Source organism: Patella vulgata, chromosome 3, assembly GCF_932274485.2.
Source record: "Patella vulgata chromosome 3, xgPatVulg1.2, whole genome shotgun sequence".
NCBI lineage: Eukaryota > Metazoa > Mollusca > Gastropoda > Patellidae > Patella > Patella vulgata.
Genome location: NC_065881.2, coordinates 5,739,336 through 5,757,050, shown reverse-complemented (window position 1 = coordinate 5,757,050; position 17,715 = coordinate 5,739,336). Strand labels below are relative to the sequence as shown.

General features: G+C 36.2%; 1 non-coding gene across 1 annotated transcript; it reads right to left on the bottom strand.

Annotated features, from left to right (window-relative positions):
- Nucleotides 1-549: 549 nt before the first annotated feature.
- Nucleotides 550-17,247, bottom strand: LOC126814841 (uncharacterized). The gene is made up of 3 exons (XR_008787639.1): nt 17,112-17,247; nt 5,235-5,463; nt 550-711 (listed from the first exon to the last, which is right to left on the bottom strand). It is a non-coding gene; the product is annotated as an uncharacterized LOC126814841 (transcript).
- Nucleotides 17,248-17,715: the final 468 nt, after the last annotated feature.

Sequence of the window (17,715 nt, the reverse complement as noted above, 5' to 3'; positions counted from 1 at the left end):
TTTTCTGGAGCTGTCAAGCCAGCAAGAGTGTTATTGTCCCTTTAAGAGAGAGAGAGAGAGAGAGAGAGAGAGGTAATTTCGGGGACTAACATATGAATCAATTTTATTTCAATAATTCGCTTGCGTGTAGGAGTCTTTAGCAGTGGGAAGAAACCGGAGGATCCGGAGAAAACCCACGAGGTTGGACAGGCGTCCCTACTTCTTGTCATGTACAATCGGGAAATCGAAACCATGCCAGTTGACCCAATGACAGACCTTATGATACCATGTGCCCGTGCTAACCATTCGACTATCCAACTCCCCTAATTTTTGTAGGACGCACATCATTGAGAAAACCCACGAGATTGGACAGGCGACCCTACTCCTTGCCACGTACAACCGGAGATCGAAACCTTACCAATGACTTACCTTATCAATAACGCGCACACGCTATCCATTCGTCCACCCACCACACCCCCAACACTTAAAACAAAATAGATAACATATTTACCTTCCTTCAATGCATTATCGATAAAATTAACAGCTGCCTCGAAATGATCACAGATTCTGAAAGCAGCTACATCCTGGGCCTGGATACCGTGATATTTTATGTTGATATCGTCGTAGTAAGCCTGATTGGTATTCACCTGATTAAACTTGGTACCTTCACAACAGTTGACCAGGTGTGTTATACCCATTGATGTTAGTTGTTCTTTGTCTTGAGCTACCACACTGAATTATAAAAAAAGATAAGTTGCCAGGCAACGAAACATATACGCCCACAAACAGCTTAGTCATCCGAGCAGTCAACATGGGTTGTCACAGATTTTTCCTTTTGTCAGGAATGAGAACGTTTACAACACATGAAAATCTGATTACGAGTAATAACCTATTAAGTAATTATCAGAAAATCTTTTGAATTCGATTGTTTTTCTCATGACCTTAAACAATTTGGGGGTGTGGATGGCTGAATGGTTAGCGTGTGCGCGCTGTATCATAAAGTCTGTCATTGATTAGTATTTGGTAGTATTGGGTTATTATTTGTTTGATTTGGGTGAATGGAACAACCAGACATCGGTATTTGAAGTGCATTTCCCGCGATATAACTCACTATTTTTGAAAAACATTAAATAAAGTATGCCCATTTAGCATAATTATGTTGTAGTATTGGGTAGTATGTTGTGAGGGGGGTTGGATGGCTTAGTGGTTAGCACGTGCGCGCTGTATCATAAAGTCTGTCATTTAGTCGACTGGCGTGGTTTCGAATCCCCGGTTGTACGTGACAAGGAGTAGGGTCGCCTGTCCAACCTCGCGGGTTTTCTCCGGGTCCTCCGGTTTCCTCCCACTGCTAAAGACCCCTATGCGCAAGCGAATTAGTGAAATAAAATTAAACCATATGTTAGTCTCGAAATGACCAAGTTTGTGTCAAGTGGACGTTAAACCCCATTTCTCTCTCTCTCTCTCTCCCCTTAAACAATTTATAATATCTTTAGCCTCTAGAGTTTCCACAAATTTTTCAAAGTGATCATGGGCCATAACTCTGGCAGTAATTATCGGAAATTATTAAAAATGAGTAGGATCCTTCATCTCATGAACTTAAACATGTTGTGAAAATTTAAAGTCAATAGGATATTAACTTTAGCCTCTAGAGCGTCCACAAGCTTTTTCAAAGTGATCAAGGGCCATAACTCTGTCAGTAATTATCGGAAATTGCTGAAGGTCAACAGGCTTCTTCGTCTTATAGCATTTATGAAATACATTGCAACATTAAATTGGTGGTTTTAACTGAAATGTTAATATACAGTAACAGATAATTCTGCCAGAACTGTGGTTCTATTAACAAGTGGATCTTTTAAAAAACGCACCACCATCGACACAATCTGATTACAATACAGATCTATATTTCGTTTAGTTTTTTTTTATACTTTCGATGGCCTACACTACATGAAGATCTGACCGGTTTCAGAACTGGTCATCGGCATTAATGTTACTAATGGATTACCCAAACACGCCTAAAGCTCGCCGTAACAGACGGTTTCATTGGAAATGAAATGAAAGAGAGAGAGAGAGAAATGGGGTTTAACGTCCACTCGACATAAACTAGGTCATTTTGGGACTAACCTATGGTTTAATTTTATTTCAATAATTCGCTTGCGTGTAGGGGTCTTTAGCAGTGGGAGGAAACCAGAGGACCCGGAGAAAACCCACGAGGTTGGACAGGCGACCCTACTCCTTGTCACGTACAACCGGGGATTCGAAACCACACCAGTTAACTCAATGACAGGCTTTATGATACCGCGCGTGCACGCTAACCATTCAGCCATCCAATCCCCCGGAAATGAAATGAAATGAAATGGGGTTTTAACGTCCTACTGTTCTGCTCCTAACCTGGGCTAATGAAGACGGGCATACGCCATACAGTGTGCTATGAGGGAAATTTTGCCCGGGCAGCGGCACTACCGCCTACTCTTATATCGAATTTCAACTGCAAAGGGATCTTTTACATGCATTCCAATGTATACACGGGACCCCAGTTTTTTGTCTCATCCGAAGGACTAGACAGCTGTCTTTGTCAGGCCCTCCGTTCTGCACCACTGACAAGGGGAAACCACGTCGGAAACCGTTTCATTGGCTAAGCCCTCACACCATTCAGAACACGTCAATGATAACAACTCTCCAGATCCTAGCGTAGTAAAGACAAGTAAAACGAAATTTTGAACTATAAAAACGAAATGAAATAGGATCTGTGTTTTAACCAGATTGCCATCGGCACCAAAATGTGCCCTTTAACAAAACTTGAAATCAAAACAAATTATGTTTCATAGTTACCAGAGACTCAATGAAAACAATAACACTTGATTCAAGAAACAATATCGACGACATGGTTGCTAAGTGAAATATGTTGTTTTAACATGGAACAATGAATAACACATAAAGTCTCACACCTTTACATGTTGGTAGCAATTTAATTATGCATGGAATGCTTCCAGACGATCCATGAAAAGTTTCAAGAATTATTGATTTCCCAAAGTCACCGCCCACCAAAGTTTATCAAATCTTTAGGGAGAATGTGTCTTAAATGTGTGAAAATTGTCTAAACTTGACCCTTAGGGTACCCACATGACATTCCACTGTAATAGTAAGTGCAGGGGGACTGCACCACACATAATTTACACAAAAAACAAATATATGCACAAGACACATTACGCAGAAATCACAAACAAATGCACAATTCCAATAAAGTGAATGGATCCGGGGGCTAGCCACAAGTGTCCACTACGCTGTACAGTCGCCAGGCCTGTAGTGACGCAGACTTCACTCAAATTTGAAAACAATCAGGAATAAAACCCAGAGAAACCATTGTGTAATGCCAGCATGAGTCATGATCTGATGTATGTTACAAGAAATATGAATGTATGCATATTGTAGTAAAATTGTAAGGGAGCCAATCAACGTCATAAAAACAATTTGAAATAAACATTATCCAAGGAGCAAAGGAAATGAAATGGGGTTAAACTTCCTACTGTTCTGCTTTGCCCTGGGCAGCGTCACTATGGCTTAAAGGAGTTAAGTCTCTAACTCAATATTATCCATATTGGAAATTAAAAACACAATTTAGAATTCAATATTGATCCATTGATCAAATATTAAAGACACAATTAACATTTTATAATCAGTACCCTATGGTTTCGGGTGCTAATTTGTAATGAACAAAAAAAAACATATCCTACAAGTACAACTCAATGTGGAAATAATTAGTAAAGGCTGATTTATAAACCAAAAAATAATAATTTTAAAAAATGCGTAGAATGCACTAAGCAGGCGTAAACAACTGCCGTTCAATTTGAACTGTTCACATATTTCACCAAACATAATTGATTAGTAATTACAATATTTGTTTCAAACATTGAATATAAATCACTTTACATATACATTCATATTACATTAATATGTGCTTTTAGAACCATGTCTATTTCAAGGTTCCATAATAAAGAGCAATACACCCTTTGAGTTAGGTCTTTTTCTCTCCAATAATATCAGTCTGTGTTCTGTTTTTCAAAATATGTCACCAACAGTTAAATTTACCAGCCTGATAATGACAGAAAGGTCATAGCAACCCCTGGCATTGTCAGACCAGCACAGAAATAAAATTGGCTTATTATATTTTAAATACATTCTTGTTTTTTTTTGTGTGTTTTCAACAAGCCAATGGATGAATTCCATTGTAGGTGACATATAAACAAGATTTCTTGAAGATTTGCTGGAATACAGTTTTGAAGTATAGAATATTTTGCGTATGAGGCCAGCTTAATTATTCGTCATAGGTCACGAGATGTAAAGAGTGCCAGTGCTAATCCCAACCCTAACCCTAACCCTGGACCTAGCCCCAAAGCTTACCCTAACCTACAATCTCGCTAACAATCACATTCCCTAACCTTATTTATATCCCAACAACCTTGAAAAAAATTGAGCTAGCCCTAACAAATAGGTTTAGCAAATATTTTGCCACTGAGAAGACTTAATTTCCAGCTAAAAGGAAATATTCATTTGCAGTTAGTTCCCCTTGACCTTTACTCATTCGACACCACTTTTCAATCCAAACAATTTTCATTTTGGGCAACAATATGAAATAGGTCAATCTAATTAAAACACAGATCCTATTTCTTTTCATTTTTTATAGTTCAAAATTTGGATTTTAATTTACTTTACTACAGTTGTTATATTAGTTATATATAACTATATCAGTTACTACAGTTGTTATATTAGTTATATATAACTATATTAGTTACTACAGTTGTTATATTAGTTATATATAACTATATTAGTTACTACAGTTGTTATATTAGTTATATATAACTTTATTAGTTACTACAGTTGTTATATTAGTTATATATAACTATATTAGTTACTACAGTTGTTATATTAGTTATATATAACTATATTAGTTACTACCGTTGTTATATTAGTGGCGTTTTGGTTGAAGTGAGGGATTAGCCAATGAAACAGTCTGTTATGGCGAGTTCTTGGCTCCGATGCAAGGAACTGTGGGTAAACCACTAAAAACGTCAACGATGATTGATTAATCAATGTCTGACTCAGACATCACAGGGTCAAACACCGCTTGTACGACCCCTGATGTGACCTTCCAGTACAATCGTTCAGAACTTCATGTAAGAGTAGGCCATCGAAAGTATAAAAAAACGAAACAAAAAATAGATCTGTATTTTAATCAGATTGGAATTAGATCAACTTACCCATCTCCTAGAAAAATTCTTGAATGAACTTCATCATATTTATGTTTGGGGGCAGGTGGGAGATCAAAATACTGGAAACCAAGAAATGAAACATGTGATGGCGTCGAAGGTTTATTTTCCTTGGATGAGAGATAGTTGTGAACTTTATCGTAAAGTTCATGGTTGTAATAACGATTGTAATTCGTCATATTTGCGTTGTCGTGGTATTTAGCTTGGTATCATTAAAAATCTGAAACAGAAAAAAAAAATTTGATTAAATCTATCCTAAAATCCTTACATTGGCTCCCCAATTCCAACTCGCATCAACTTTAAGGTCCTGTGTCTCGCATACCAGTGTCTACGAAATCTCGCACCCAGCTATTTATCAGAACTAGAGAGAGAGACAAATGGGGTTTAACGTCCACTCGACACAAACTAGGTCATTTCGGGACTAACATATGGTTTAATTTTATTTACACAATTCGCATGCGCGTAGGGGTCTTTAGCAGTGGGAGGAAACCGGGGGACCCGGAGAAAACCCACGAGGTTGGACAGGCGACCCTACTCCTTGCCACATACAACCTGGGATTCGAAACCACGCCAGTCGACTCAATGACAGACTTTATGATACAGCGCGCGCATGCTAACCATTCAGCCATCCAACCCCCCTTATCAGAACTACTAACACTACATCAACCAAATCGGTCCTTGAGATCTTATAACCAGAACACCTTTGTCATTCCAAAAGTCAATACTGAAACATTTTAGTGACAGAAGTTTTAGTGTAGTTGTTCCTAAATTGTGGAATGATTTACCTCTGAAAATCCGAAACAGTGAAACTTTGACTACTTTTAAATCACAGTTGAAGACTCTGCACTTATTTCGGGAATGCTATGAGAATTAGACTTTCTGTTCACTGCAGTGTATATAACTATTGTCTCATTGCGCTTTGAGCATGCTTTTGGATGGATTTGGCGCTCTACAAATGTCCATTATCATTATCATTATTTTTATTATCCTTGTAAATTAAAGTCATTGAGTGATTTTGAATCCCTTGCTAATATCACAATCGGTTCGGGGCTATTCTTCGTTTGAATATGCACCCAGGTGATACATGTGTACAAGCTATGCGTGGGGTTGGGTGTAGCTCATTACTGATGGGCAGTATTCTGGTGAAGGTGGTCACTGTGCATTAAAAGTCCAAGTCAAAATCTGTTTCAATATTCCTTTATAGATAGTTAAATATACATTATATACAAGATCATATCAAAGGGCTAATAAACACATTAACCCTATCTCCTATCTCATCTGATCTCTTCTCCTTTTCTCCCGTCTGTGTAGGGGTCTTTTAAACAAACTAATTTGCATACAGACAAAAGGACAATTATTTCAACAAATCAGATTAAAGATAAAATTAGGGATAAAAATATATTGTAACGAATCAAATGAAAGAAGTTAAATTAATATATAAATTTCATTGGTTAAAGTTTCATAGTAAAATATAATTAATAGAATCAGTTAATAAGATTTAAGCTGTAAATAAAGTAATTAAGCGTTGACACTTGATTGGGACTGATCTGACTGTATTGTTAATTATATAAATCTTGCTCAAGGTGGCTTTTAATAAGCCTGCTGGCACCACAGATTATAACAGTACAGTCAAGACCTTTTAGGCAATTACTTTAAATCAAAATATTAAAATTTAAATCAATGACAGGCAGGCTGATAATCTTAATGTCAGCCATACTGTCTGTATATATGAATATAGAATTAAGAAATAAATTATGCATTCTTTAAATATAATTTGAAAAAGAGAGAGAGAAATGGGGTTTAACATCCACTCGACACAAACTAGGTCATTTCGGGACTAACATATGGTTTAATTTTTTTATTTCAATAATTCGCTTGCGCATAGGGGTCTTTAGCAGTGGGAAGAAACTGGAGGACCCGGAGAAAACCCACGAGGTTGGACAGGCGACCCTACTTCTTGTCACATACAACCGGGGAATCGAAACCCCACCAGTTGATAATTTGAAAAAGAAATTAAAATTAATATCACTATTCGGTGATACTAATTACTATATTGTGAAAGTTGAATCTCTAAATCATGTAATATCTGCCCAAAAATGGTTCAATTTTGTTAAATCTACACTTTAAAAATGGATAATCAAGACTTTGTTTATTATTGTAACAACAGTAGTAATGACAATTGAGTCTACACTGTTCTGTCAACAGCCCTAACGTAACTCAAATTGAAGTATTCAACATAACAATTCAAGTAATTTGACTGAAATTTCCAACATATTAAAGCTTTTCAATGTCTATTTTCAACATATTAGAGCTTTCCATTGTCAACATATTAGAGCTTTCTATTGCCTATTTTTCAACATATTAGACCTATTCATTATCTATTTCTGAACTATAATAGCGAGAACAGTCAGCTCTTTATCTAAATCTTACATAATGCCCAATGAATTGAAAATTTAGCAATTTTCGACGTCCTTTGCAGACAAGTTATAAACAAGCCATCATTATCTATAAGTTTTGGGTACAATATATTGATCGACCTCTTTATAGTCAAGCCAAGATATTATCTACTAGTGATATATTGTTTCAACAGCATTTAATAATCAAACTGGAATATACAGGTCACAATTCTATAGATGGAATACAAATTAACTGTTTATTACTGAGCGACATTTCGACTAAACTGTTTCAATGGCATTTAGTAATTGAACTGGAGTATACAGGTCACAATTCTATGGAATACAATTACTGCTTTTTACTGAGTGATGTTTCGACTAGACTTCTCTAGTCTTTATCAACCAGTGATTAAATATGAAAATATAACAAGACAATATATACATGCACACAACAATATTTGGTTAATGCTGACAAACCAGAAATACCCTTCTAATTACCTTGAAGGAAACTTTACTTAATGTAATATAATTAGGAACAATGTCTTGGTCATATGTTATTTTATTATTTTTAAATTCTGTTTTAAATTTCAAACCTATATTTTAATATTCATTATTGCTTGGTTAGTCATTAGAGGCAGACAGCAATTAATCTGTCAGTCAAATTATGACAGACTGGCAACTAAATTGTTTGATCTGTTAAGTTTCTTTAACTATTGTTTTAAATGCCTTAAGACTTAATCCTTCAACAATTAAATGTTTATGTCAACACTTTCATAGTAACTAATTCATATAAAGTATATAAATAGACAAATGTATGTAAGATGGAGAGACCAGCTTAAGGAAGCTATATACTAGTTGGAGGTCCAATTTATAGGAAATTTTAAGTTGTTTAATTGTTGCTGTTATTTGCTCCTGAAATAAAGTGTTGAAGATCCATTCCAAGAATCTGTATTCATTTCTGATACTTAGAGAACACACGTCGACAAGCTACATTCCCTGCAGGTCGTACAGTGCTATATATTATGAAATTGATCAAAGTTGATTAACAACATTTGATATTAATAAATTGGTTTTATTTTCTTAATTTTAAAAAATATTAAATATTCAATAGGAGTTTATTTCAGTGTGTATGAGGCTCTGAAAAATGCAGAAAAATGCATGATCGGTGTCGTTAAAAGTATCTTAAATTTAAACCAGCAGCTGCCAGGCAGGATACGCCCACATTTTTGAGAGATGGATAGAGAATAAGCTAACAAGAAAGTGATTTTTCCTACAATCAAGGGCCATAATTCAGGAAATTACAATTCGATATGCGCAAATATTGAAAGGAACTGAGATCTTTGTGTTATAAACTTACATTTCAAGTTTCACCAAAATTGGATAAAAATTGTGACCTCTATAGGGTCCACAACCTTGATATACCATATTCTTACGCTATTTGAGAACGAACGGCGGCCATTTTGGGCCGATTTTCACGAAATTCGAACTCAGTCGTCCTTAGGGTGTAACGGTGATATAATAATACTTTTTTTTTTAAATCGGATAAAAATTATGACCTCTTTTGGGTCCACAAGCTAAAAACGCAATTTTTCGTACAATCAGGGGCCATAATTCAGAAAGTTACGGTCCGATATGTGCAAATATCGAAAGGAACCGAGATCTTTAGGTTATAAACTTACATTTCAAGTTTCAACAAAATCGGATAAAAATTGTGACCTCTATTGGGTCCACAACCTTGATATACCATATTTTTTACGCTATTTGAGAACGAAGGGCGGCCATTTTGTCTGTCAGTTTTAGGCTGAATTTCACGAAATTCAAACTCAGCCGTCCTTAGGGTGTAACTGTGATATAATAATACGGGTGTTCTAATCTATGTAATCATGCAGGTGTTCTAATCCATGTATTCGCACAGGTGTTCTAATCTATGTAATCTCACAGGTGTTCTAATCTATGTAATCTCAGGGTCATCCGATGATCTAGAGAGTTGATTACAGACCTGTCATGTGAATAAATTGTAACAAAGTACTCTATAACTTTCATCAAATTAAAGGTGCATAGAACTTTATGACCTCAGCTGGTTTTTGATAATATACAACTGTATGATATTGACGTTTCAACTCTGTACAAACTTCTGTTAAGGCACGGACTGGCTATGATGTAATTAACCATGTAATTAATCCCATATGTCATTTACAAACTATGTATGATCTGTGTACAAGCTCCACGTGACTTCAAAGGAATATGCACTGGTCAGTAATCATACCATGATCTGATAATGACTTCAAAGGAAATATGCAGTGCAATCGGGGCTATATAACGAGATGCAGATACAAGACGAGGGGAGAGGAGGAGAGATTATCAGCCTACATGCTAAACATCGATGCGATTATCGACTTGCATGCTAAACATTGATGTGATTATCAAACTACATACTAAACATTGATGTGATTATCAAACTACAAGCTAAAAATCAATGTGATTATTAGCCTACAAGCTATAGATCAATGTGATTATTAGCCTGAAAGCTATGCAATAAGCTGTCTACTACATGGTTAACACTGTTCATCGCGTGCATTTTGCATACCGATAGTCCATTGGCCAATCACGCTATTTTACCGAGATTTCGCCTAATAGTTTGGATGCAGCTTAGCGGGTGTGGCGCCAGGCAGGGTAAGCTTACTCTTCCGGACACCTGTTACCACTGTTTGTCGTGTATTTTGTACATGGTGAACAGTCCATATGCTGATTACACTGTTTTGCTTTATTACACTATTTTGCCTATAACGTTTTTTTAGGACTTCGAATTTTGTCTAATGGTTTGGATTGTTCGTACTTGGTTTTATTTTATTTCTACAGAAAAACAAGTATCTTTTCATTGCAGAATACCAAAGGTACCCTTTCCTACAGACTGTTACCAGGGACACATTTCTCCCTAGCAAAACTACTATAGCTAGACAAATTTACTGATGCAATGATGTAAGTATCGCTATTTGCTGTTGATCGATGCCTCCATTCTAAAACTGTGCCCGATATAACACTCTAAACAAAATCTGCAAAAACTCTGCAGGTTCTCCTTTAACGGAATCAAGTTGTCAACAAAACTGTTGTCACCTCAAAATCTGGTTTTCGCATTCATACAAAATTAATGTACAGCACGACCAACACAGTTTTACCAATTAAAATCATTCATCCGAGATTAAAAGGGATATAAATATACTGACCTGATTACACACTTTCTAAACATCAAAACAATACCAAACAGTGAACATATATTATACATACACCATACACATAATACCACCGCATAAACAATGAATAATTAAGAGAGAAAAGTTTGCCAAATCGATCGATAAACACCATACAAATATCTTTAATACTCTTTGTCTACCTTTTAATGCGATTTACGTATAAACAGACCACCGTTTTAAATCTCTCAAAATCCAAAACCAATAAAAAGTTCCACTGGAAGATTCGTCTATATTATCCTGGTAATGTCAGAGGCACGGTATCTGGCAACTGATAGAAACGAAACACAGCTTAGTACAGGCTTCCAACATTCTCCACAGCAGCTTTTATATATTGGATTTTATTGATTCTCTAACATGCGGCGTCAAATCAACAATTCTACCGAGACCTGATCACAAGCAAATTGTGAACCTATTGGCGACAAAGAGCGTAAATATTATTACATACAGGCCTTGAACTAATTGTTTGGGGACATCAATTACATCACATTACTCTAATTAATCTAGTGATAATCTGATTTCCACTCCGAGAGAGAGAAAGAGAGAGTTTATCGTCCACTCGATACAAACTAGGTAATTTCGGGACTAAAATATTGTTCAATTTTGTTTTAATAATTAGGGGTCTAAAGCAATAGGAGGAAACCAGAAGACCCAGGGAAAACCCACGAAGTTAGACAGGTGCCCCTACTCCTTGTCCACTTGACACAATCTAGGTCATTTTGGAACTAACATATGGTTCAATTTTATTTCAATAATTGCCTTGCACATAGGGTTCTTTAAGAGTTGAAGGAAACCGGAGAACTCAGAGAAAACCCACGAGGTTAGAAAGACAACCCTACTCCTTGTCACGTACAACTGGAGAATCGAAGCCATGCCAGTTGACTCAATGACAGACCTTATGATACAACGCACGTAACCAATCGGCCATCCAAATTCCTCTTCCACGCAGAGAAAGTTACCCTTGAGACTGGGCCACATTAGCTAGTGTGAGGGCCAGTGTAGAATGAGTTGGGGAGCCACAGTGACTCGATGAGTATGGTGAAATGAGTTGGGGAGCCACAGTGACTCGATGAGTATGGTGAAATCCAAAAGTTAACAAATGCGCCGAAGAACTAAAAGTCAGATTGGTTTGGCCTAATCACTACATTGAAGATACACTATGTAAATAAAATGGGGTTTAACGTCCTACTGTTCTGGTCCTAAACTGGGTTAATGAAGACGGGCATACGCTGTACAGTTAAACCTCATTTCATTTCATTTCAGTTGTTATCCTTCTTCTTAGTGTTTAACTTCCGCTTCCATGGAAGTTGATATTGCAGACAAGTTGTCTTATTTTTCATTTCTATTATTTTAGCGCACGCTGGGGTCTTCCCTGTGGGGAAAAAACCCAAGTAAACCCACGAGGTTGAGAAGGTGCATACGCTCACACCAGGGATCAAAACCACAACCGCAAGCCAGAGGTGACAGGCCAGCTAGAGGCCAAAGCGCGACACTTTAGACCACTAGGCCATCCCAACCCCCCCTCCCTCAAGGTTAATGAGCCAACACTATACATGGCTCCCCATGTTTATTCATGGTGTCCTTCAAGGACTACATGTACTCCTTAAGTAGCTAAGTCTCTAACTCTATATTGTCACTACTCACCGTCGGGACCTTATAATTATCTTTCTGTCACCCCGGTCTGTCGGGACCTTATAATTATCTTTCTATGGTTGAATTAACTATGGGTTACCTGAACACTGATATAACATCTTTAGAGCATAGTCCTCTTAACGAGTATTCTAATAAGAATGTATGTTAATGGTAATATATTAATACATGTATATAGTTAATATTATAAGTTTATTTTCTATGTCTATAAGCTAACATTTGTATTCTTTTAATATTTTAATCTATGTCTAAATTGTTGTGTTTATGTTAATTGTAATGTAAGTAGCTAGGGGTTACATCATCAAATATATAAATATGAAGTTGACCCATGAAGGACAAATTAGGTAGGAGATCTAACAGACTACACGTATAGTAATGCCAACTCTTGATTTTATACTTCTTTAGTTGAACATAATTTTGTAGTTATTATACCACTCTGTACAATGTATATGTATCTCTTAAGATTGTTATTACTGTATCTACATAAAGTTTTATAATTAGCTGAATCAAGTGTTATAATTTATGAATAAGAAAAGAGAGGGAGAGAAATGGGGTTTAACGTCCACTCGACACAAACTAGGTCATTTCGGGACTAACACATGGTTCAATTTTATTTCAATAATTCACTTGTGCGTAGGGGTCTTTAGCAGTGGGAGGAAACCGGAGGACCCGTAGGAAACCGGAGGACCCGGAGAAAACCCACGAGGTTGGATAGGCGACCCTACTCCTTGTCACGTACAACCAGGGATTCGAAACCGTGCCAGTCGACTCAATGACAGACTTTATGATACAGCGCGCGCACGCTAACCATTCAGCCATCCAACCCCCCTTGTGGAATAGGCATTTAGCCTATTCATGTAATTAGATGACAGAACAGAAGTGTTTATAAGTTCTAGGTGTTTATTCCAATAATCTAAGGAAAACTGTCACAAAACAAAATGATGTCCTCACACAGTGAAAAACACAAGTTAACTGGAGTGTACACTCTCTCACACATACATACAACCTTACATTAAAGGGACAACACATATAGTATCATCATTACTATATGACATTAGGTAGGAGATACAGCTAACAGACCAGAAGGATGAACTGTCAACATCAATAAGAACCTAAGCTGGTTACAATATCATCCAAAGTCTTCGACATTGAAAACACATATCATTTGTCAATTTAAATCAACATTGATGTTGTGAACTTACCGGGAAAAAATGGGCTTATAATATACAATATTTAAGACAAAATAAACATTTTACAAATTGTGTACCATAATGTGTTTCAATCCTATTTGTAACAAGGGACTCGAAGAACGAGGCTAGACATATTCCACAAGTCATTTCAAACGGTGACACCATATTCTTATCTTGAGAGTATGCGCAATAAATACTATCGGTGAAGACTGGAATAACCAGATACTAGAGAATGCCATTCGATTAAGATTTCTACCGTATTTTGCCAAACAGAACCGAATTGAAATTAGAGTAAAAACGGAAACGATTGAATGTAAATCAGTTTATATACTGGTACATTCATATTATATTATTACATATGTTGCGACCCAATCGTCTCCAGTGATTTAGCTCCTTTAAGCCTATATATCTACAAAAATGTCAAAACAAAAATTATATTTTAGAGGCACCATCTAGTCTAACGGAAGTTAAATTAACATATCGAAAAATGATTGAAAGGGAGAAAATAATTAAATGGCAATGAATATATATCATACAAGTTCTCCTGAGAATAGAAACAATTTTATACTCTTTCTGAAGCAAACTTATTTCATTACACAATCATAAAATTTACATGTCTGGTAGCCATTTGGATTCTATTACTCTTAAATAGTCATGTAAATGTATTAATGCATGTATACACCGTATATATCCATGATATGCAATACTTTCCCAAAGGAATGCTTACAAAGGATTGAATATAACCCATTAAGAGAGAGAGAGAGAGAGATATGAAATACTTTCTCAAAGGAATGATAACAAAGGAATGAGTATAACCCATTAAGAGAGAGAGAGAGAGAGAGAGAGATATGAAATACTTTCTCAAAGGAATGATAACAAAGGAATGAGTATAACCCATTAAGAGAGAAAGAGAAAAAGAGAGAGAGAAAGAAAGAAAGAGAAAGAAAGAGAGAGAGAGAGAGAGAGAGAGAGAGAGAGAGAGAGAGAGGTCCCCTCAACACAAACTACATGTAGGTCATTTCGGGACTAACATATGGTTCAATTTTATTTCAATAATAAGTTTGCGTGTACGGGGTCTTTAGCAGTGGGAGGAAACCGGAGGACTCGGAGAAAACCCATGAGGTTGGACAGGCGATCCTACTCCTTGTCACATACAACCAGAGAGAGAGAGAGAGAGAGAGAGATTAATGGGGTTTAACCTCCAATATGCAATACTTTCCCAAAGGAATAATAACAAAGGAATGAGTATAACTCATTAAGAGAGAAAGAGAGAAAGAGAGAGAGAAAAAGAGAGACAGAGAGAGAGAAAGAGAGGTCCCCTCAACACAAACTACATGTAGGTCATTTCGGGACTAACATATGGTTCAATTTTATTTCAATAATAAGTTTGCGTGTACGGCGTCTTTAGCAGTGGGAGGAAACCGGAGGACTCGGAGAAAACCCACGAGATTGGACAGGCGATCCTACTCCTTGTCACATACAACCAGAGAGAGAGAGAGAGAAATGGGGTTTAACGTCCAATCGACACAAACTAGGTCATTTCGGGACTAACATATGGTTCAATTAAATTTCAATAATTCGCTTGCGCGTAGGGGTCTTTAGCAGTGGGAGGAAACCGGAGGACTCGGAGAAAACCCATGAGGTTGGACAGACGACCCTACTCCTTGTCCTGTTGGAGGAGGGTTTCTAGTGGAATATGGGGGAGGGGGCGGGGACATTGACATTGATTGGAATGGGACATTCTTCCATCCCTTCCCCTAAGACCGACCCAAAAATATGAGCTGTAAAAACCTTTTAACATTAACTACATACTAGAAGCAAGCAAAATGTATTCTAATGCTCAAAAAATCTACTTGTGGACACTTCTCCTCCACACAACAGACCTGGGGTAATGTGTAATAGTAATAAAAAAAATGTAATCATTACAAAGTTTGAAGTAATGGTAATATCAAAGAAATAGAATGGGGTTTAACATCCTTCTGTTCTGCTTCGACTGGTCTAATGAAGACGGGCATACGTCACACAGAGTGCTACGAGGGAAATTTTGCCCACACAGGGGCACTATGGTCTACACTTACATCGAATTCCAATTGTCAAGATATACATGTACGTGCATGCCAATGGTACACAAGACCTTGTTTTTTTGCCCCATCTGAATGACTATACATTGTTCTTTGTCAGGTCCTCTGTCCTGCATCACTGACAAGAGGGAACCACGCAAGAAAATCCCGAAGGGATTGAAGTTAATTGAACATGCGACCTCTAGGTTAGCGAGCCAATGTCTTCTTCACTGAGCCACCATGGTTCCCTCATGTCAAACAGTAATGAGAGGTTATAATTACACTATCAATATCATGTAATGGACCCTTATATTTTGGTTACTTGCCAATTACTTTTTATTGCAAACATCAATATTTACAACTATATATATATATATATAAAGAAAACAGAACTTTATGGATAACAATCACTATAGCAACTTTAATAGAGCAACCTTTCAACAAGTATTCTCTTGTCGTTATCAAGCACAAGGCAAAGGATAATATGACCAGCCTCAAATTCTAACATCAAAGACGTAAATTATGTTTTTTTTCGGGTACAGATCTGATACAATAAAGAATTATTATAGTTATATTTTAATTCTATCAGAAAGGGTATGATAAAATGATTATATTTTAATTCTATCAGAAAGGGTATGATAAAATGATTATATTTTAATTCTATCAGAAAGGGTATGATAAAATGATTATATTTTAATTCTATCAGAAAGGTATGATAAAATGATTATATTTTAATTCTATCGGAAAGGTATGATAAAATGATTATATTTTAATTCTATCAGAAAGGGTATGATAAAATGATTATAAAAATGATTATATTTTAATTCTATCAGAAAGGTATGATAAAATGATTATATTTTAATTCTATCAGAATCTATGATAAAATGATTATATTTTAATACTATCAGAAAGGTATGAAAAAAATATTATATTTTAATTTATCAATATTTTAATTCTAATCAGAAAGGGATGACATATAGTTTATGTTTCAATATTCCATGGTTGCTCAAAGTTTTTTGGGCAATGGGTTTTGTTGATAAAATGCATACATGTATGATAATGTAGATTATAGTCTACTCACCATCTATTTTTTTCATTAGTAGATACGGTAATAAAATCTTTCGATGGATCGATCGTAATCAAGAATATCGCTTCTTCTGTTTCAAAGTGTTTTTTATTTTTTATTTATAACCTGCGATCAAGGTAAATTGGCTATTTATAACACTTTATCCACTGTTTCATTTATTAATAACCCTGACTCAGATTAGCTCCACTTCTAAATTTGGCAATAAATTGGAGTCGCTAAAAGAAAAAAACTATAACTTACCTTACCAAATAAGGCCTGATCTCATTGATAGAATTTCATATGAGAGTCGACTTTGGAAATGGTAACGTCGACGATACATTAGTCAGTTGTAACTCCAGCTAGTGCAGGCAAGCTGCATTGGACTTTGTTGTTGTTTTTCTTTTCTAAGATTGTTTACTATGGTGAGTTACTCCCCTTTAATCAAACGACCTGCTGACCTACTTTCACTGGAGACGGAAGACCAAAAGGGACATTATTCATCTATAAGAACGCTTATATTATAAGTAAGTTGTCTGTTTCTCATTTTAATTAAATATTTAATGGTAATGACCTCTTGATATTCAAACTTCCTTTCCAAGAGCAGGTTAAGTTTGCTTTAAGTTTGCTTAATGGTTTTCGTGTGGACGAGTTTGGTTGTGGACAAATTAACTGGCGTTCCAAATCCAGCGTCAAGTAAAAGATATAACTAACCTCAATCATTCGGAACCTATAATTATTTACGTTAGTCTCTTTGCGAAATGAATGTTTTTTTTTAGGGGGGGGGGGGGGGCTGGGTTCGTGCTTCGCAAGCTCCCCCCCCCCCTTTATCACCGATCCATTGACTTTATTTGCTATTATTTTTTTT